Here is a 20,786-nt window from a genome sequence, read left to right as displayed (position 1 = left end):
CCTATGCATCGCTTATCAAGCCATGCTGTGGCGGGGTCCCATATATAAAGTAGAGGTGGATTGGCACAGATGTTAGCTCAGTGACAATCTTCCTCAAGCAAAAAGAAGAGGATTGGTAACAGATGTTAGCTCAGGGCCAATCTTCCTCACCAAAAAACCCCCCAAAAAACAAAAAAAGGAAATCTGAATCCCTCTCCTGCTTATAAACCTTTCAATGGCTTCTCATTGCTATCAGAGTAAAATCTAATACTCTCAACCTGGGCTATCAGACCCAGCAGGATCTGGCTCCTTACAACCTCACCAGGCTCATTGTGCTTTAGTTCCTATTACAGGACACTCCAGAGTCAAGGGCAGGCTTAACAACATTTAGGATATGCCACGTTCCTTTAGGCCACAGGGCTTTCCCTTGTGTTTTTCCTTCTTCCTGCAATGTTCTTCCCCAGTTTTCTGCCTGGTAAGTTTATGAGTCACTTTCTCAGGGAAGCCTCCTCTGACATTCTAGCCTTAGGTCAGGAGCTCCAGATTCTATGGCAAGAGTCAGTGAACTTTTTCTGTAAACGGCAGATAGTAAATATTTTAGGCTTTATAGGTCATAGTGTCACAACTACTCAACTCTGCATCATAGCAGCAATAGATGATACATAAATGAATTTATTGATGCTGAATTTTGAATTTCATATACTTTTCACATGTCAGGAGATATTAGTTTTCTTTTGATTTTTTTTCCAACCATTTATAATGTAAAAACAATTCCTAGCTTCTGGCCATACAAAAACAGGAGGTGGGCTGGAATTAGCCCATAGGCCATAGTCTGCTGACGCCTGTTCTATGTTGTCATAGTATATACCATATACTTTGCTGTAGTAATTAATTATGCATATGATAGTCTTCTTAATGTTGTCTCTCCAGTTGGAAGTAAGCTCTGTGAAGGCAGGGACCACATTTGTTTTGTTTACCATTTTCCTCCTGAGCTTCTAGCACAGGCCCTGGTCCATAGTAAGTGCTCAATAAAAGAATGGAGTGATAAGGGGATAAGTGATAAATGATAAGCTCATCTTCCTTGAGAGGAGCTCAAAGTCTAGTGGACAATTCAGACATGTAAACAATTAACTACGCAATTAACTACATAAAGCTGTTTTGGAGAGAAGAAGAGTTCAGTTTTTGGCAGGTTTAGTTTGAGACACTAGTGGGAAATCAGGGTATAGTGACTTCCAAACATTTGTAACTACCTGAGTTGAGGCTAAGACGTAGACAAGGCAGCAAGAAGAGAGGTAAAGGAAGAGATGGAAAAGACTACCTGCGTCTGCCAGCTTACTCAAGGAGAGAGGCTGAATGAGGAGAGGAGAGGGAGGAGGCTGCATCTGTATGGTAAGTTTCTGGGCCAGGAAAGGGGCAGAGGTGGGAGAGAGGTAAGAGATGCAGCTTAGAGCTATTTCAGAAACAAAGAAGAATGACTATGTATTATTTCTGTATCCATCTAGTTTACCACTCTGTTCCAAGTATTTTGCAGTGGGCATGGCATATAGTAGAGATACTCAGAAAATCTGTGAATTGAAAATTAAATTGCATCAGAACATTTCCAGAAGCACTACACAGTATGCGGCCCATAGGAAGTGCTCAAAGAAGGAAGAAAGAGTAAGTAGTGTGGAAGGAATGCTGCTGATGCCAGTAAAGGTGAGGGCTGATGTGGCAGGGTCTCAGACTTGAGCCTGGTAAGCTTTTCTCGTCGGAAGAACAGTAGATTCCTTCCATATTGACTCATGTTTACTTTGCCCTGGGGAGGCAGAAATCCATCAAACCTGACCTCTGTTCTCAAAGAGCTCACAGCCTGGTGCGGAAGACAAACACAGACCCTGATAATTATAGAATAAAGCGCAAAAGTACTGTGGGAGGACCGGCCCCATGGCTTAATGGTTAAGTGCACGCGTTCTGCTACTAGCGGCCAGGGTTCAGATCCCGGGCGCACACCGATGCACCACTTCTCTGGCCATGCTGAGGCAGCGTCCCACATACAGCAACTAGAAGAATGTGCAACTATGACATACAACTATCTACTGGGGCTTTGGGGAAAAAAAAAGGAGGAGGATTGGCAATAGATGTTAGCTCAGAGCTGGTCTTCCTCAGCAAAAACAGGAGGATTAGCACGGATGTTAGCTCAGGGCTGATCTTCCTCACCAAAAAAAAAAAAAAAAAAGTACTGTGGGAGTACAGAGATTGGGAGGAGCTAGTAAACTTAGAAAGCTTCACAGAAGACGCAACATTTGAGCTCAAAGGTTCGAGTTCACTAGCACAGGAATTCAAGCAGAAAGCAGCCTGTGCAAAAACCCTGATCAATGCAGTGGTTCTCAAACATGTGCATAAGAATCACTGGAGAGGTCTATTTAAAAGAGATTCTAGGGCTACACTGCCTGGGAAACTTCTGGTTCAATAGATGAGTGACGCCCATTTAAACAAGCTTCAGAGGACCACACTTCTGTGTTCCCATTATCATGGGAGGGGGGGCGATGGCAGGAGAGGAGGCTGGAGAGAGCTTTGCTGATCGGCTCCTGTGCCTTCGAGGGACGTCACACTATCACAATAAAAACAATTCCATTTTGCGTCACGCTTTCAGGGTACCAGACACTTTCATGGTCCTTACTTTGTCTGAGCCCCCAACAATTCTGTGGGGTAGAAATTATGAATCTCATTTCATAGGGGAAGAAACTGAGGCTCAGAGAAAGGAGACGATTTGCTCAAGGTCACAAAGCGAGAGGTGGCAGGGCACAGACTGAAAGCTGGGCGACCGGATTCCTGCGCAGAGACTTAAACGACGAGGGCAGGCCCCGAGCAGGTGTGGCTCAGTCCCTCCCTCTACGGCTGGCTCCAAAATGGTGGTGGCAGTGGCGTCAGCAACGCTCCCGCCCCTTCCGTCCACCTCCCTCCTTCTGCCCCAGGCCACCCAGGCGGGGGGAGGGGAATGGAACGGAGCAATCCACGTGACTGCTGACAACCTGGCGCGTGACGCAAAGCGGCGGGCGAACCACTCGCGTTGCCTTGTGGGAAACGTAGTTTAGTAGATCGCTAAATTGGCAAGGAGAGATAGGCCTAAGACTACATTTCCCAGGAGGCAGCGGGGCTACGCCGCCGCTGCGGCCGTCGGAGAGCGGGGACGCGGGGCGCGCTGTCGGGCGGAGGCGAGGTTCGGGCCGGTTGTGCCGTTGCGAGGCTGCGGCTGGGATCAGTGTGGTGGGCCCAGGTGAGTGAGGGCCTCTGGTGGGAGTTAGGGCAGCTCAACCGGCTCCAGGCGTTTCATGTTTTACCTTTTCTCCGCTGCGGCTGAGACAGGGGGCCCGGGCAGGCCCAGCGCGGAGACGCTCCCCCGCGCCTACCCCCTGGCCTCGTCTGAGCGGGCCTCACTCCCTCCGGCTCCTCCCCCTCCCCGCCCTTCAGGGCTTCCCCTCGCTCGGGCCTAGCTGCCGACGCCCAGGGCCGCCTTTTCTCCCGAGCACCCTCTATCCTTCTTTCTCCTCCTTGCAAGCTGCCAGGGCGAGGCCTGCACCTCTTCCATCTACTCCTTTAGTTGTATGGACCCCATTATTTGGATTTCTCCTTTTCCCGGAAGTCTTGCGTGCCCTCCACTCCCCCCACCCGCGTCTCAATTGGCCTGGTTCTGTCTCCTCCCAGAGCGCATGTGGCTGGCTCTCAGTAAATGTTAGCACCGTTTCGGTTCTTTCCTGCCTTGTGGCCAGCGGAGGCATAGTCCACATTTATTTGCGACGGGAATATATGTGCGCCCGCTTTTATTGCAGTCTCTTGGGCTCGAGGTGAGGCCAACTTGCATTCCAATGCTGATCGGCGTGTTTCTGCTTATATTGAGGCAATTTTCTTTGCCTCTCTTAGTACCTAAGCAACTCTTATTGGCTATTCTCTTTGCCTTTCTAAATCTTAAGGGTGGAACATGGCAGCAGAAGCTGGCGAGTAGCGCTGGTGCTCAGAAGTTGGAAGCCATCAGTGTTAGTACAGTGTTTACGGGGAGGTTGTTAATTGGATTGAAGGAAAAGCCTCTGAGAGTAAGGTAGAGCATGGCGGGAGAGAGCCAATGAAGCTTCTGATGGCGGCATAACAAAGATCCTGGAGGCAGCTTGCCTAGGTTCACATCTTGGCTCTGCTAGCTTTTGATTTTAGGTCAAGGGGCTTCACTTCCACGTGCCTCAGTTTCCTTATCTGCAAAATAGCGGCGACTAACAGTGGGGGTTATTGTGAAGATTAAATTGAAAACTGCTTGGCTCATTACCTGACATGTATTGAACACTATTATTATTATTATCATCTTTTATAGGATTTCTAGATTGTGAGTCCAGAGTGGAAAGGCACGTATCACACCATCATTTTCCTTCCCCTTCAGATGGCTCTCCCTTTTTTGTTTTTGAAAATATTGTATGTTGTAGTCTGTCCTATTATCTAGATAGTCCGATGGGTGTATCATTATGTAGAAGCCTGTTAAGGAGCCAAAAACGACTGCTGCCATGAGTAACTAGTGAAGCAAATCGGGCTTAGTTTGTTCTTTGCTGGGGAATGTGTTTTGTGAGCTAGTGTACACATTTTAACAATATCAGAAACAATTTTTTTTTGCAGCCGGTAGACTTGATTGTATTTTATAGAAAAGGCGAATTGAAGTTTCTGTAAGAAACTGTTTAACTAAAAACCTTTATGTCCAATACAGATCCATCTCTGTTTTTTTAACACAAGTGAAAGATCTCCGGTTTTGGAGACTGGTGTTTTTAGCCTGCAGAGGAGGTACAATCCAGTCTTAGTGGTGGTAGTAGTAATTGTGGCAGCAGCAGCAGCAGTAATAGTAGTAGTTCTTTGGCATATTCCTTTAATACCAAGTACAGGTACTTTTTGAATCTGGTTTAGCCCGTGAAGTTATGGATTGTGAAAGGAGTGTCCTCTTTTGTATTGAGAAATTGGAGGGGGGAAGCTTGGTGTCTTTCCGAGATTGGCACCAAGATGGAGAGGGCTAAGGCTAGGAGAGAGCATAAGACGTACGATTTATTTATTTTTTATTTTGGATAGTCTTAACCACTAAGAATCTTAAGGTGCTGGCCTGTTTCTCTTGGGCATAGCGACATCCTGAATTGAAAGAAGTGTGGTTAATGCTAGTCTTTCACATACTAGATTTTGGTGAATTGCTTCACACACTCATTCGCTAAACATCTAAGATTAATTCTGTTTTTAACTGATTGAGTGATTGATTCCACAAATAGTGCCTAAGAACCTACCAGCTACAGGCCCCTGTCCTGGGTTCTGGGAGTACAGGCGGGTTTGAGACAGAAGGGGTCTTGCCTTTTGGGAACTTACAGTATAGTGGAAGAAGACACAACAGGTAAGTAAATAAATTACAAATTGAGAAAAGTGATGTGGAGGTATCAAGCAAGGGACTCCTATAGACGCTAAAAAGGGAGAGACCTAAGGGTGGTCAGAGAAGTTCTTTTTGTTGAGAGTGAGGAGACCATTTTGTAGGGCTGTTAATGAGACAGCATTCCAGGTGGAGGGGACAGCAAGTGCCAAAACTTGAAGATGGGAGGAATTTAGTGTGGTTTCAGAACTGAAAAGAGGCCACGTGTGGCTGACACTTAGTGAGGAGAATGGTTAAAGATGAGATTGAGAGGTAAGGTTGTTTAGGGAAGCTATTGAAGCCTTCTGATAAGTGAGAGGGGTGGCTGGCTGATTTATATATATATATATTTGTTTGTGAGGAGATCAGCCCTGTGCTAACATCTGCCAATCCTCCTCTTTTTTTGCTGAGGAAGACTGGCCCTGTGCTAACATGTGCCCATCTTTCTCCACTTTATATGGGACGCCGCCACAGCATGGCTTGCCAGGCGGTGCGTCGGTGCGCGCCCGGGATCCGAACCAGTGAACCCCGGGCTGCTGCAGCGAAGCGCGCCCGCTTAACTGCCTGCGCCAGCAGGCCGGCCCCCTGGTTTATATTTTAAAGTCACTTTTGCAGAGGTGTGGAAAATGGATTGTGGGGGGGGTATCAATTAAGAGGCTATTGTACTAGCCCAGGCCGGAGATGGTAGTTGTCTGAAGTAGATTGATGGAGTAGAGCGGGAGCTCTCGCTCTTAACCGCTGCTCCACTGGGCGGGCCCCTAGAGCAGGACGTTCTTAATCTGTGGTCCGTGGACTACAGGGGCCCCATGAACTTGGTAAAATTTTTGTGAGGGAGTACATTTTCTCAAAGGAAGGGTCGTTACATTCCATCATATTCACTAGAGTCTCAGAGTTTACATTCCATCATATTCACTAGAGTCTCAGAGTTTAAGAACCCCTGCTCTAGAGTTTGTGATCTAGGTTTATAGCTCGTAAAAAAGTGATTGCCTACGACTTACCAGGAGAGTAAGAGTCCTGGGTTCCCTTTCTAAAACATTGACATTCTTAATATTTCAAGGGAACTCTTTTTTTTTTTTTAAATCAAGGTTAAATGCTGTACCATAGAAATCATCTGTTAGTTTCTTTTGTCTAGAAGTTAAGGGCTGATGCACATACTGAGAAAGCTGAACATTAGTGAGCTCAGTTTCACAAAAATCCATTTCCTAATGTTTTCTTCCATTGGGTTTTGTTTACCCTTCCTATTTCAGTGGTAGAAACGGAGCGCCTTAGTGTGTAAAGAGTAAGATACTTTTCTTCTTGTTTTCCTTCAACCATTATGGGTTTCAGATGTATGTTCATATATCTTGTGGTGTATTTTGAGATGATAGTGTGCTATTGGAAGCAGAGGGGATGCCTTCTACCCCCAAATTAGAGCTCTACCATTGAAAGAACCATGTATTTTTCTTTTTATGGTGAAGGTTGAAAACTGAAGGCTCATGGACGAAATCCAGTCTGCATATGTGTTTTGTTTGGCTCACACAGAGTTGTAAAATTTGAATTAGTTGTCAACTTTAAAAAACAGGGAGATTTCATGTAAAAATTTGGATTCAGGCTGCTTTTGAAAAATCAGATCTGGCAGCCGTGGACCTGTTTCTGCTTGGCAGCAGCCACGTTTTATGATTGGGGCACGTCTTCTCCAGTTTGTGACAGACCTCACCACAGCCTCACATGTATCCCTGACATGGAGCAGAGTGTTAGTTGATGTTTATTATTTTACATGTTTATATTACTTATCTGTCTGTAGGCATTTTAATTTGCTCTCCTGTTCTAGGTATATGATACAGGTCTCTAATGCCCCCACTTAAAGTCATCTTGCTGTCTTAATGTTACATCACCATTTAAAAATTTTTTTCTGTCTTGGTACCTATTTCTTTCTTTTGTTTCTTCTAAAAAAAGGAAATTTTAGTTAACTTTAGAAGAGGAAGATGAAACAGTGAGAGGGAAGAAAACTCAAAACATTGAATTATTTTGTTTCCAAACTGAAGAAACCCAGGAGCTTTTAGAAAGTATAAAGGCGCCGGTCTGACCCCTGCCTGTGCCTTTTAGCTGGCGTTCGTGCAATGTCCTCATTTTTGTTCTGCCTGGTTTGCTTTTTAGCATCTGGAATGTTGTAACTGCATATCTTGGCTTGTTTCAGAAGACAGAAGGCCAAGCAAAGAGAAGTTCCTGAATGTCTCATTAGAAGACTTTTGGCTCCTGTCCTGAGGCATAAGAGCCAAAGTGTTTTTATTTGTTTGTTTGTTTGTTTCTTAATAATATGCCTCTGTGAAGTCCATTGCTTTCAGTAATTCTGTGTGTTTTTTGAGGAGTTAATAACTCAGTTTTCTTCTTCTCTATTTTAATAAAAAGGGCAGGATAAATAAAGGATTGATAGAGGAAGCCATAGAAGTGAGACCGCTTTGTAAAGTTACCTAGGAGATTTCTTCACTCCAGCGCTCTCTCTTCCGTCAGGGCTTCCCAGAATATGGTCCTGGTGTATCTGAAGGGTGTGTGTCCTGGAGTCTTGCCTTTGGCTACGGGACTATGGGTTGTCAGAAAAAACTTTAGAAATGAAGAAGATTGAGGAAGTTGGTTAGGTGGCAGAGTGGGGTTGCTCAATAGAAAAGGAGTAAGGTAAATTTTTTAACCTGAGAAATTCTTGTTTCATATATATTGAAGTGATGCTTTACAAAGCCTTGCTTTATGTTCTCTGAAGTCCTTACAAGTTCTTACTGCTTAGTTGTTGAGGGGTTGGTGTATCACCTTCTTGGCTTGGGCAGTTTTGATGTCCCTTTGTATGCATGTGTCACACTGGGAAATGTTCTGACAGAGACCTTCCTTGACCAGCCTATCTATAATAGTACTCCCCTCATCAACCCACACTCTCCCCTGCCCCCAACCCTGCATTGTTACTATGGGGACATTATGTTATTTATTTTTAATCTATGTCTTCACCTCTTCAGAGAGTAAAGCAGGGATTTGTTTGATTCACTGCTTAATCCCCACACCTAGGACATTCTCTGTCATGTAGAAGAGACGCAGTAAATATTGAAAGAAAGAATGAGTTAATATGGGAATAAATAGATGGCTGGCTGGGTGGCAGTTTTTGGAAGTGCTCCTACTATCAAGTCCTAGTTTGCTTAGATTCTATTAAGCTACCAGTTGAAAATAATTTGTATGGTGGTGGGTGAGGTGATTGCAAAGGGGCAAGAGGATACTTTTTGGAGTGATGGGAATATTCTGTATTTTGGTTGGGGTGGTATTTACACATTGTATTTTGTCAGAGTCACTGAACTGTATTCTTAAAATGTGTACATCTATTATATGTGAATTATAAAGTTGATTTATAAAAATTTGTATTTAAAATCCATCCTCTAAAGGCTATTCTGAGAGGGGCCGGCCCGGTGGTGTATTGGTTGAGTGAGCACACACTGCTTTGGTGGCCTGGCCCGGGGTTCACAGGTTCGGATCCCAGGCGAGGACCTACGGCACCGCTTATCAAGCCATGCTGTGGCAGCGTCTCGTATAAAGTAGAGGAAGATGGGCTCGTATGTTAGCCAAGGACCAGTGGTCTTCAGCAAAAAAAAAAAAAAGAGGAGGATTGGCAATGGATTTTAGCTCAGGGCTGATCTTCCTCACACAAAAAGAAAGAAAATAAAGACTATTCTGTGAAACTGAGGTAACTCTATAAGTAGCTTGTGATTGATTGTTTTCCTTGAATTTTTAGTAAGTTTTGCCAAGTATAAATTGGACAGGAGATTTAAAATATTCTGTTGGGAGTGAGGAGGTGCCTCAAGAGCTATGGAGGGAAAGAGGCTGAGCTGACAGGGCTCTGAGCAGCCCACCCTCCGTTTTGGTCAGAGTAGTTCTGCATTGATATTTTATACTTTGGGGTGCTGCTTAACATTTCATTTTTGAAAAGATAAAAAAAGTTGAGTTCCCTAAGGCCCTCTCACCACTACCCCAGGGTTTAGTTAAGCAAGGCACAGCCTATAAAACCCTTGGTAGGGGCAGGTAGTTGTCTTCAATTCTGTTCTGCCCCTGCTCATAGATAGGTGCTTGATGAAGAAATTCAGACATTGCAGAAATATGTAATGTAGAAAGTAAAAGTTTCCCATAATGCCATTTCTTTAGGCCAGTCTGAACAATTTGGGTATATAGAGATTTCTGCTGTTTTGGTGTGTCGTATTCGTGATGTTTTTCCTTTGGGTCTGGGTGAAGGTATTTCTGAATAGTCAAGGTATACAGTAAGGAACCATGGAGGAAGTGGCAATAAACCTCTCTGGTTTATTATGAAAGCTTAACACTTAAAACCTTGCTTCAGGAGGATTTAAGTTGCAAAAGCATATTGTTTGTGATAGTCCTCTTGTTTTCCTGGAAAACTTAGAAGATGATAGGTTGATTCTTTCTTCCTTCCTTCCTCCCTCCCCCTCTTCCTTCCTCCCTCCCCCTCTTCCTTCCTCCCTCCCCTCTTCCTTCCTCCCTCCCCCCTTCCTTCCTCCCTCCCCCTTCCTTCCTCCCTCCCCTTCCTTCCTCCCTCCCCTTCCTTCCTCCCTCCCCTTCCTTCCTCCCTCCCCCTTCCTTCCTCCCTCCCCCTCCCCCTCCCCTTCCCTCCCCTTCCCCTCCCCTCCCCTCCCCTCCCCTCCCTCCCCCCTCCCCTCCCCTTCCCTCCCCTCCCCTCCCCTCCCCTTCCCTTCCCTCCCCTCCCCTTCCCCTTCCCCTTCCTTTCTTTCTTTATCCCCCAAAGCCCCAGTAGATAGTTGTATGTCATAGCTGCACATCCTTCTAGTTGCTGTATGTGGGACGCGGCCTCAGCATGGCTGGAGAAGCAGTGCGTCGGTGCGCACCTGGGATCCGAACCTGGGCCGCCAGCAGCTGCGCGCACTGCGCGCACTTAACCGCTAAGCCACGGGGCTGGCCCCATAGGTTGATTCTTGGGTTAATGGTGGATGCTTTGTCTTTGTTCACAGCATAAGAGCTTAGCCTGCTCTTTTCCTCTATTTCTGTTTCAGGCTTATTAGTCACTTACATATGTTTTTTGCTGGACATTTTACCTTCAGTTTCACCATTCAACAGCTAGGGGTGATTAAAGTGGCCTTGAATGTAGTGCCATATTGAATGACAATAGAATGAAGAAGAGAAGATATTTAATTGATTGTTGGCTTATCACCTTCCTTTTCTGCTCTGGAGGCTGCTTAGTGTTAGAGGATACGTATATGATGAAAGTAGTTTGATAAGGAGTATTTTCTGTCCCATTTTCAGCAAAATCTTTTCAGCTGCAGTGTTCAGTTAACAGGGCATGCTCGTGGAGGTATATGATCTGTGATACCTAGAGGTGTTCGTTTTCTCAGATGAATGTGGTGGGAAATGGAAGTCTTTGCTTCCTTATCAGAAGCTTTTTTTTTTTTTTAAATTGGGACTTTGGGGCAGGTTGCTTAACCCTGCATAGTATCTGTTCAGTCTACCTCCAATAGGATTATTGTGATGGTTAGATGATTTGTCCAGTACCAGGGCACATAGTAGGGATTCAACAAATTAATCTTAACATTCTGTGGAATATGGGTTGCCTGTTCGTTATTTGGAAAAGGAAGCTATTCCTGTGATATTAAATCTGAAAGGACAATGAAAAACACCCAGAAGCCCTCAGCTGATAGATGGAAAGTGTTGAGTATATGATAAAGGTGGTATTTCAAGATTGTGAGGGAAGGATGGCTTAATTATTCAATAAACAGTTCTGGAACGATTGGCTGACCATTTTGAAAATTAGATTATCTTGACAAAATAAATCCCATATGAAAACCAGAGAGATACAGATTAACCATTTTCTCCCTCAGATCTCCATAGTGATAAAAAACAATGACGATTATTGTTGGTGAAGTTGTGGGGAAAAGGACATTCTCAGTACTGTTGGTAGCAATGTAAATTGCTGCAGCCTTTCTGGAGAGCAACGGAATGTATCTGTGCTTTTATGAACATACCTTAAGGAAATAATTGGACAGGTTTTTAAAGATAAGGATAATCATCACACTGTTATTTGTGTTAAGTGAAAAATTGAAAGCAACCTAAATGTACAACACTAGGAGACTGCTTATAGTACATTTATACACTGGAATGCTAGGTAAAAAAGAGATATTGTAGATTGGAGAACTATATTTGTTGACGTAATACAGTGAGTAAAAAGATGCCCAGAACTGATGGCTTTTGTTTGGCTCAAAAATCTCTGTGACTCTCCATTTTCTTCTTTTTTTTTTTTTTTAAAGATTTTATTTATTTATTTTTTCCCCCCAAAGCCCCAGTAGATAGTTGTGTGTCATAGCTGCACATCCTTCTAGTTGCTGTATGTGGGACGCGGCCTCAGCATGGCCAGAGAAGCAGCGCGACGGTGCGAGCCCGGGATCCGAACCCGGGTCGCCAGCAGTGGAGCGCGCTCACTTAACCACCAAGCCACGGGGCTGGCCCTCCATTTTCTTCTTAGTCAGTGTTTATTAAGTATATATACTGAGCTTTAGATTCTTTTGGGGGAGTAAAGTTGTCTCAAGTATGTGATCTGTGGTCTAGATCTGCATGATCCAATTTAGTAGCCACTGCCTGCAGGTGGCTAGTTAAATTTAAGTTAATTAAAATTAAATGTAATTTTAATTAACATAATTTTCATATTAGCCGTGTTTCAGGTGGTCAATAACAACATGTGACTGGTGGTTGCCGTGTTGAAGCAGCATAGGTATAGAACATTTCTGTCATCTCAGAGTGTTCCGTTGGACAGCGCTGGCCTAGATTGCCTTTTCATCTTTTTGTCAGCATCACTTCTACCTATCATAGGTGGGGCCTCATAGTAGTTGCAGTTTTCTCCCCTGAGATGACACAGAAGAGTTCTGGACTTTACTTTTGGCTGTCATTTATGTATCTCCATTTTCGTAGTATTTAAACTCTCTTTACCTCTTAGCCCACAATGGGTTTGTTCAGAGTGCAGAGAGAATGCTGTTATCTCTGTGAAGATACGTGGGGATAATTTTGCTTAACTCCCTAGCTCTGGATTGGAATTTTTTTTTTTAACCTATTAGAGTTTCTGTTCTTCACTTTATTTATTTATTTATTTTCCCCCAAAGCCCGAGTATATAGTTGTATGTCATAGCTGCACATCCTTCTAGTGGCTGTACGTGGGACACGGCCTCAGCATGGCCGGAGATGAGGTGCGTGGGTGCACGCCCGGGTTCCGGGCCCGGGCCGCCAGCAGGGGAGCCTGTGCACTTAACCGCTAAGCCACGGGGCCGGCGCTGTTCTTCACTATAAAAACAACTGAGCAGGAACTGGAATTTATATTGATGCAAGGACTGTGTTTGATGTTGTTTGATTTTTTTTTTTTGGGAAATTAGGCGTTAAATACTTATTAAATGCCTACTTATTAAATGCCTACTAAAGTGCTAGGCATTTATTAGAATGAAAATAATGTGGTATACAGAATCTTTACTGTTTGATATACTTTTAGGATTTAATTTCTGTTCAGGTTAGTTATTTTTTATAAGTGGACTAATTTATTGCTTAAATCAGGGCTTCAAATATTGTCTTCAGGATATTGGATATTTATGTTGGGTGAGCTAAAGCATAGTTTGTTATTTGGGGGCTATGGGAGGCACATCTCTTCCCACTGAGTTAGTATTATTACAGTTGTTGTAATGATCTCATTGAGTGTAGCTAAAACAAACTTTTAGAAGATTTAATCAGAAACACTTTTAGAAGATTTAGTCTAGTAAGTTGGCCTTTAAGTTCCATCATCCCCGTAAGGCTCATGTTTCCTTATACTGGGTACGTTAAGTGCTCTGCATCAAGTGTATTTTAGCAGGGATGACAATTTCTTTTTTTCTCCAACATTTTTTTATGAAAGATTTCAAGCATACAAAGAAGTTGAAAGGATTGTGCAGTGAGCACCCATATGCCCATCGCCTAGTTTCTACATTTGTTAGCATTTTGCTGTATGTGCTTTATAACATTACATTCATCATCTGTCTTTTTTTTTTTTCAGTGTTTTTTATTGTGGCAAAACACACATAACATAAAATTTACATGTTAATGATTTTTAAGTGTACAGTTCAGTGGTATTAAGTATTCATTTTGTTATGCAACCATTGGCACCATCCATCTCCAGAACTCTTCATCTTGAAAAACTGAAACTCTACCCATTAGATAGTAACTCTCCATTCTCCCGTCCCCCAAGCCTCTGACAACCACCATTCTACTTTCTGTCTCTAAGATTTTGACTACCCTAAGTACCTCATATAAGTGGAATCATACAGTGTTTGTCTTTTTGTGACTAGGCTTATTTCACTTAGCATAATGTATTCAACGTTCGTCTGTCTTGTAGGCTGTCGGGATTTCCTTCCTTTTTAAGGCTGAATAATATTTCATTGTACGGATATACCACATTTTGCTTATCCATTCATCCATCGTTGGACACTTGGGTTACTTCCATGTTTTAGCTACTCTGAATAATGCTGCTATGAATATGGGCATACAAATATCTCTTGAAAACCCTGCTTTCGGGCCGGCCCCGTGGCTTGGTGGTTAAGTGCACGTGCTCTGATGCTGGCGGCCCGGGTTCGGATCCCGGGTGCGCACCGAGGCACCACTTCTCCGTCCATCCTGAGGCCGAGTCCCACATGCAGCAACTAGAGGGATGTGCAGCTATGACATACAACTATCTACTGGGGCTTTGGGGGGAAAAATAAATAAATAAAATCTTTAAAAAAAAAAAAAAAAGAAAACCCTGCTTTCAATTCTTTTGGGTATTATACCTAGGAGTGGAATTGCTAATTCTATGTTTAATTTTAGTAACTATTCTAATGGGTGTGAGGTGGTATCTCATTGTAGTTTTGGTTTGCATTTCCCTAATATTAGGGATGTTGAGCATCTTTTCGTGTGCTTAGGGACCATTTGTATATCTTGTTTGGAGAAATGTCTACTCAAGTCCATTGCCCATTTCCTATCTTATTTTTTTGAAGCATTTTAAACTAAGTTGCAGATATCAGTACATTTCATATCTAAACACTTCAACATGCATATCATTAGCTACAGTTCCGTATTTGCTTATGATTCCCTTTTTTGAGGAGGAGGCAAGGGGTGGTAAAATTTACACACTGTGAAATGTGACTGTCATTTCTTTAATTTATAAGTGCTTGGATAGAGAGGTTTGGGGTGCCAGTCTTTAGCTGGAATAGTTCACTTTTCCCCTGATTTAATGATGATGCTTATCTTGAGTTAGGTTTGTTTTTGCCAAATTAATATTGTGACCATATATAAAATTTATCTTTTTGAACCAAGACACTATTGAGTGAGGGGACGCTATTAATACGCCAAGACAAGGGTTGTAAACTGTCTTATGCAAACCTGGATGTAAGGTTAACCTAAACATAAAGAAGCACTTTTATAGATTGAGATTTTTTTCAAAGTAAATGCTTATTTAAGCACTTTACATACATTATTTCGTTTAATCCTATACTTTACAAGGTAAGTGAAAAGCTTTTTGTTTTACAAATGATGAAGCCTAGGCATGAGAGATCAATTTAGGGAGATAGGATTTGAACCTAGGTCTGACTCTAAACCTCCACTCTTAGCCACTATACTGTACTGCTCAGAGTAAGGGTACAGGGAGTAGACTGACCAATAAATTAGGACAGAGTCCTCAGATAATAAAACATCTCCATTTTGTATTGTCATGATTATTAGATCCAAAGTTAAGTTATTTAACTCCTATTCAGGAATAATGGACTTGAGTCCACCAGCTGACACAGGCTTTTTGATTCACCTTGCTGCAAATAGAATGACAGAAGATGTATTTCAGAATTGATAATATTTGCCTAGCGTTCTGTATCTTTCCATCTTTAAAATGAAAATACTCCTTCCTTCTCTTGAGAATTACAATATATATATTTAGTACTATATATATATAAAGAATACATGAAAAATTATACAGTTCAGTATCTTATGAAACTTAAGCATGGTCACATACTGTCATTTCTTTTATTACTAAATGGCTATTAAATGGTTTGGATGTGTAAAAGTGTTGAAAATCGTGTCTCACGCAAGTTTATGCACAAGTGGAATCAAGGATCTCTAGTCTAGTGCTCTTTTGACAGTTGAGTAAACAGTGCTAATTTCTAGTAAACACTAGAAATTCTCAAATGTAATTGTTTTAAGCTCTATTTGAAGTTTTTCTTTTTTTTAGATTTTTTTATTTATTTATTTTTTCCCCCCAAAGCCCCCGTAGATAGTTGTATGTCATAGCTGCACATCCTTCTAGCTGCTGTATGTGGGATGTGGCCTCAGCATGGCCGGAGAAGCGGTGCGTCGGTGCGCGCCTGGGATCCGAACCCGGGTCGGCAGTAGTGGAGTGCGCGCACTTAACCACTAAGCCACAGGGCTGGCCCTAAGCTCTATTAGAATTTAGCCATTGCAGGGAATAATCTCTTAAGAAGTCATTGTTGGACTCTGGTTCAGAAGCAGTGCATCTGAAATTTACTGAATGAATGATGCACAGGAGTGTCATTTAACAGTTGCAAATGCTTTGTCATATCAGTTATGATCATTTCTTTTTGTTTTTGAAACATCTCTTTTAGAGAAAGAAACAATGAAAAAATTTTTAACCTGGTTAACCCTAAGTGCAAGCTTCCTGATAACACCTGATACTTTGACCATTAATGTGTTGATGTATTTGTATGCAAGTGCTGTGAATGTAAGTGAAAGATAACTTAGTTTTGAAGTTGTCAACTAACTTATTGCTGTGGTTATTAGGAAACTAAGATTTCATGTGCTAGTCAAAAGCATACATAAACTGCAACTTTGTGTACAATATATGTTATTCCAGCTGGAATTTTGACCTTGCCCTTCTCAATCTTATTCTGATAATTAATCTTAGAGCTGCCAACAGGAAATAGGAGGTGCTTTCTGAGGAGGAGAGGATATTTGGTTTCCTTGTTGAGTATTAAATATCACTGCAAACCTATAGGGATATAGGCTTTGTCTTCTGGATTGTTTATCCTCCTGCCTTTACTCCTTTTAGTGTGTAGGACACCATTGTTCAAATCTAAATTGTAGGGCCTGGATACACTTTTTTTTTTTGCTGAGCAAGATTGATCCTGAATTAACATCTTCTGCCAGTCTTCCTCTTTTTGCTTGAGGAAGATTCGCCCTGAGTTAACATCTGTGCCAGTCTTCCTCTATTTTGTATGTGGTTCACTGCCACAGCATGGCCGCCACCAAGTGGTGTAGGTCCGTGACGGAGAGCTGAATCTGGGCTGCCGAAGTAGAGCGCGCCAAACTTAACCGGCCACGGAGCCGGCCCTGTGGATGAACTTTTTTTTTTGTGAGGAAGACCAGCCCTGAGGTAACATCAGGTGCCAATCCTCCTCTTGTTTGCTGAGGAAGATTGGCCCTGGGCTAACGTCTGTGCCCATCTGCCTCTACTTTATATGGGACGCCGCCACAGCATGGCTTAACAAGCAGGGCGTCATTGTGCACCTGGGATCCGAACCTGCGAACCCCGGGCCGCCACAGCAGAGCACGCGCACTTAACCGCTTGCGCCACTGGGCCGGCCCTGGATACACTTTTATGATGCTTGTCTCCCATTATAAAGCATTATGAGTTCAAAACTCAGCTTTTCATATAGTAACTCTTGAATAATCTAGTTTCCTGTTGAAAATATTCCAAAACTTTTTCTTTGCTACATTTTTGTTACAAGTTCCGTAGCATTTAGTGTAATTTTTTTTTTCTCCCTAAGTAATCAGAACCTGAATTGGACCTAATGTGGAGTTAGGCAAAATCCTAGGGATTTAGCCTGATCTCTACTTTCCATTGTACAGATGTTTGTGTATCAGCTTAGTTTTTTGAAGGTGATTTTGGATATGGAAATATCTTGAGGGATTTGGTTTGTTGTTTGGTGATTATGTAAGCATGTTGCTGGTGGGAAAAGTCTTAATGAAGTGTAAAATAAACCTTGATTGACTACTGAAACAATTTGGAAAAATAAAATTCTCATTGTTGAGTCTATCCATTGTTATCCTCTCCCTTCCAACTTTCTTGTTTTTATTTTTTAAACTGCCCTTTTGGAATAAAATGTGCTATGTGCTTTACATACATTAATTCATTTAATCTTTAAGATAAATTTATAAGATCAGTGTGTCTACTTTTTAAAGATGAGGAAACTTAGTAAAATTAAACACCTTGGTCAAGTCTGCACAGTGGTGGAGTCAGGATTTTCATGCAGGTTGGTCATGTGTTTGCAAAGCTCTTTCTCACAAGCACTCTGCCTGTATTCAACATACACCTTCATATGCCTGTCCTTCGATGTGAAGTTGTTTCTTTGATTTGACCTTAAGAGCATTGCTTTATGAGTCCTATTTCAATCTTTAGAAGTTGTTAGCAAAAATCTAAATTAATGTGTGTGGCCAAGAAGCTTGTGAACAGCATAGAAATGCTTGTACTCTTCTGTCACTGTGATAGAGAGTTATATTAATCTTTTTTTCCTCTAGAGAGGGACTGGGAAAGGAAGTCTAAAGGTAGCACAACCACAGTGTTTAGCATTGTAGAAACATTTTTTTTTCATGCTTAAAAAATAAATGCAATATGAAGACATGCAGCCAGAGCAATCTAGAGAAAGAAGAGCAAAACTGGCAGTATCACACTCCTTGATTTCAAGCTATGCTACAAAGCTGTACTAATAAAACAGCACGGTACTGGCACAAAAACAGACACAGATCAATGGAACAGAATAGAGAGCCCAGAAATAAACCCATACGTATATGGCCAATTAATCTATGACAAAAGGAGGCAAGGATATACAGTGGGGGAAAAAGACAGTCTCTTCAATAAATGGTGTTGGGAAAACTGGACAGCTATGTGCAAAAGAATGAAACCGGACCACTTTCTTATATCATTTACAAAAATTAACTCAAACTGGATTAAAGACTTAAACGTTAAGACCTGAAACCATAAAACTCCTAGAAGAAAACATAGGCAGTAAACTCTTTGACATCGGTCTTAGCAATATATTTTTGGATATGTCTCCTCAGGCAAGGGCAACAAAAGCAAAAATAAATGAATGGGACTACGTCAAACTAAAAAGTTTTTCTGCAGTGAAGGAAAGCATCAACAAAATGAAAAAGCAGCCTACTGAATGGGAGAAGATATTTGCAAGTCATATATTCGATAAGTGGTTAATATCCAAAATATGTAAAGAACTTATACAATTCAATATCAAAGAAACAAAAAATTTGAAAAATGGGCAGAAAACCTGAATAGACATTTTTTTTCAAGGAAGACATACAGCTGGCCAACAGCCACATGAAAAGATGCTCAACATCATTAATCATCAGGGAAATGCAAATCAAAACCACAATGAGATATCACCTCACACCTATCAGAATGGCTGTTATCAAAAAGGCAACAAATAACAAGTGTTGCCGAGGAGGTGGAGAAAAGGGAACCCTTGTGCACTGTTGGTGGGAATGTAAATTGGTGCAGCCACTGTGGAAAACAGTATGGAGGTTCCTCAAAAAATTAACAATAGAACTACCATATGATCCAGTAATTCTACTTCTGGATATTTATTTGAAGAAAGCAAAAATACTAATTAGAAAAGATATATGCGCCCCTGTGTTCATCACAGTGTTATTTACAATAGCCAAGATATGGAAGCAGCGTAAGTGTCCATTGATGGGTGAATGGATAAAGAAGATTTGCGGGGCCAGCCCTGGGGCCTAGTGGTTAAGTTTGGCGTGCTCCACTTCGGTGGCCCAGGTTTGGTTCCCAGGCGTGGAACTACACCACTCCGTGGTGCCCATGCTGTGGCAACCCACGTGCACAATAGAGGAGGATTGGCACAGATATTAGCTCAGGGCGAATCTTCCTCAAGCAAAAAGAGGAGGATTGGCAACAGATGTTAGTTCAGGGTGACTCTTCCTCAGGGGAAAAAAAAATTAAATAAATAAAAGAAGATGCGGTAGACAGATACAAAGGAATATTACTCAGCCGTAAAAAAAAGAATGAAATCTTGCCATTTGCAACAACGTGGATGGACCTAGAGGGCATTATACTAAGTGAAATGTCAGACAGAGAAAGACAAATACCATATGATTCACTTATATGTGGAACCTAAAGAACAAAAGAAATGAACAAACAGAACAAATTCATACATATAGTGAACAAACTGGTGGTCCCTGAGGGGAGGGGGGAGGGGAGGTGGGTGAAATAGATGAGGGGATTAAGAGGTACAAACTTTGAATTATGAAATAAATAGGTCATGGGGATGTGATGTACAGCATAGGGAATATAGTCCAATAACATTGTAATAATTTTGTATGGTGACACATGGTTACTAGACTTATCCTGATGATCACTTTGTGATGTATATAAATCACTATGTATATTGAATCACTGTGTTGTACACCTGAAACTAATATGGTATTGTATGTGAACTATACTTTAATAAAAAAGTAAAATATTTAAAATATGAAGACATGCAAAAAAGTGCAAAGAATAATACAACTAGTACCCATGTATTTAAGAGATCAATTTAATAAATTTAAGAAATAAAGGTCTACACCATAGCTGAATCCTGTAGGATTGTTCCACCCTTCGCCCCCAACCACTCTTCTGATTTTGGTGTATGATACATGTTTTTCTAGACTTCTCTTAAGAATGTATGCTTTGGTAAACAAAATATAGTATGGCTTTTGTGTGCTTTTTTTTTTTTTTGTGAGGAGGACTGGGCCTGAGCTAACATCCGATGCCACTCCTCCTCTTTTTTGCTGAGGAAGATTGGCCCTGGGCTAACATCTGTGCCCGTCTTCCTCTACTTTATATGGGACACCGCCACAGCATGGCTCAACAAGTGGTATGTTGGTGCATGTCTGGGATCTGAACCTGTGACTCCCGGGCCACCGAAGCGGAGTGCGTGCAATTAACTGCTGCGCCACTGGGCCGGCCCCTTTTGTGTGTTTAAGCTTCATATAAATTGTTTGATACCAATTTATTTTTGCAACTAGTTACACTCAGCCTTACGTTTGTGGGATTCATTCATGATGTATGTGTTCTTCATTTTCGCTGCTATATAGTATTCGTTGTATGAATGTGCCACTTTTTATTTATCCATTTTCCTATTCGTACTCAGTGCTGCCAAGAATATTCTTGTATGCATTTTCTACTGACTTGGGAGAGATTCTGTAGTATTTATACCTAAAAGCGGAATTGCTTGGTCATAGGATGGTCACATCTTTAACTTTATTAGATATTATCACATTATTCTCCAGAGGAATTAGACCAGTTTATACTCTCAATACATTTCTGTTGCTACACATCTTTTTTTTTTTTGAGAAAGATTGGCCATATGCTAACATCTGT

At 41.9% G+C, this 20,786-nt stretch overlaps 1 protein-coding gene across 5 annotated transcripts in view; it reads left to right on the top strand.

Moving 5' to 3' along the window:
* Positions 1-3,113: 3,113 nt before the first annotated feature.
* THRAP3 (thyroid hormone receptor associated protein 3) overlaps positions 3,114-20,786 on the top strand; it is a 75,200-nt gene continuing 57,527 nt past the window's right edge. For 3 of the 5 annotated variants that reach the window (XM_087446276.1, XM_087446279.1, XM_004425953.3), the window contains exon 1: positions 3,114-3,235. The gene's annotated coding sequence lies outside the window, so the exon portion shown is untranslated. Of the gene's footprint in view, positions 3,236-3,669; positions 3,804-20,786 lie in introns of those variants that run through there. The other 2 variants (XM_087446277.1, XM_087446275.1) reach the window with 1 other exon arrangement.

The sequence above is a fragment of the Ceratotherium simum genome, chromosome 22 (genome assembly GCF_057802395.1).
Source record: "Ceratotherium simum simum isolate JZ-2026a chromosome 22, ASM5780239v1, whole genome shotgun sequence".
In the NCBI taxonomy this organism is placed as follows: domain Eukaryota; kingdom Metazoa; phylum Chordata; class Mammalia; order Perissodactyla; family Rhinocerotidae; genus Ceratotherium; species Ceratotherium simum.
Note: the sequence above shows the minus strand (reverse complement) of the source record. Positions and strands in the feature narration are given on the sequence as shown.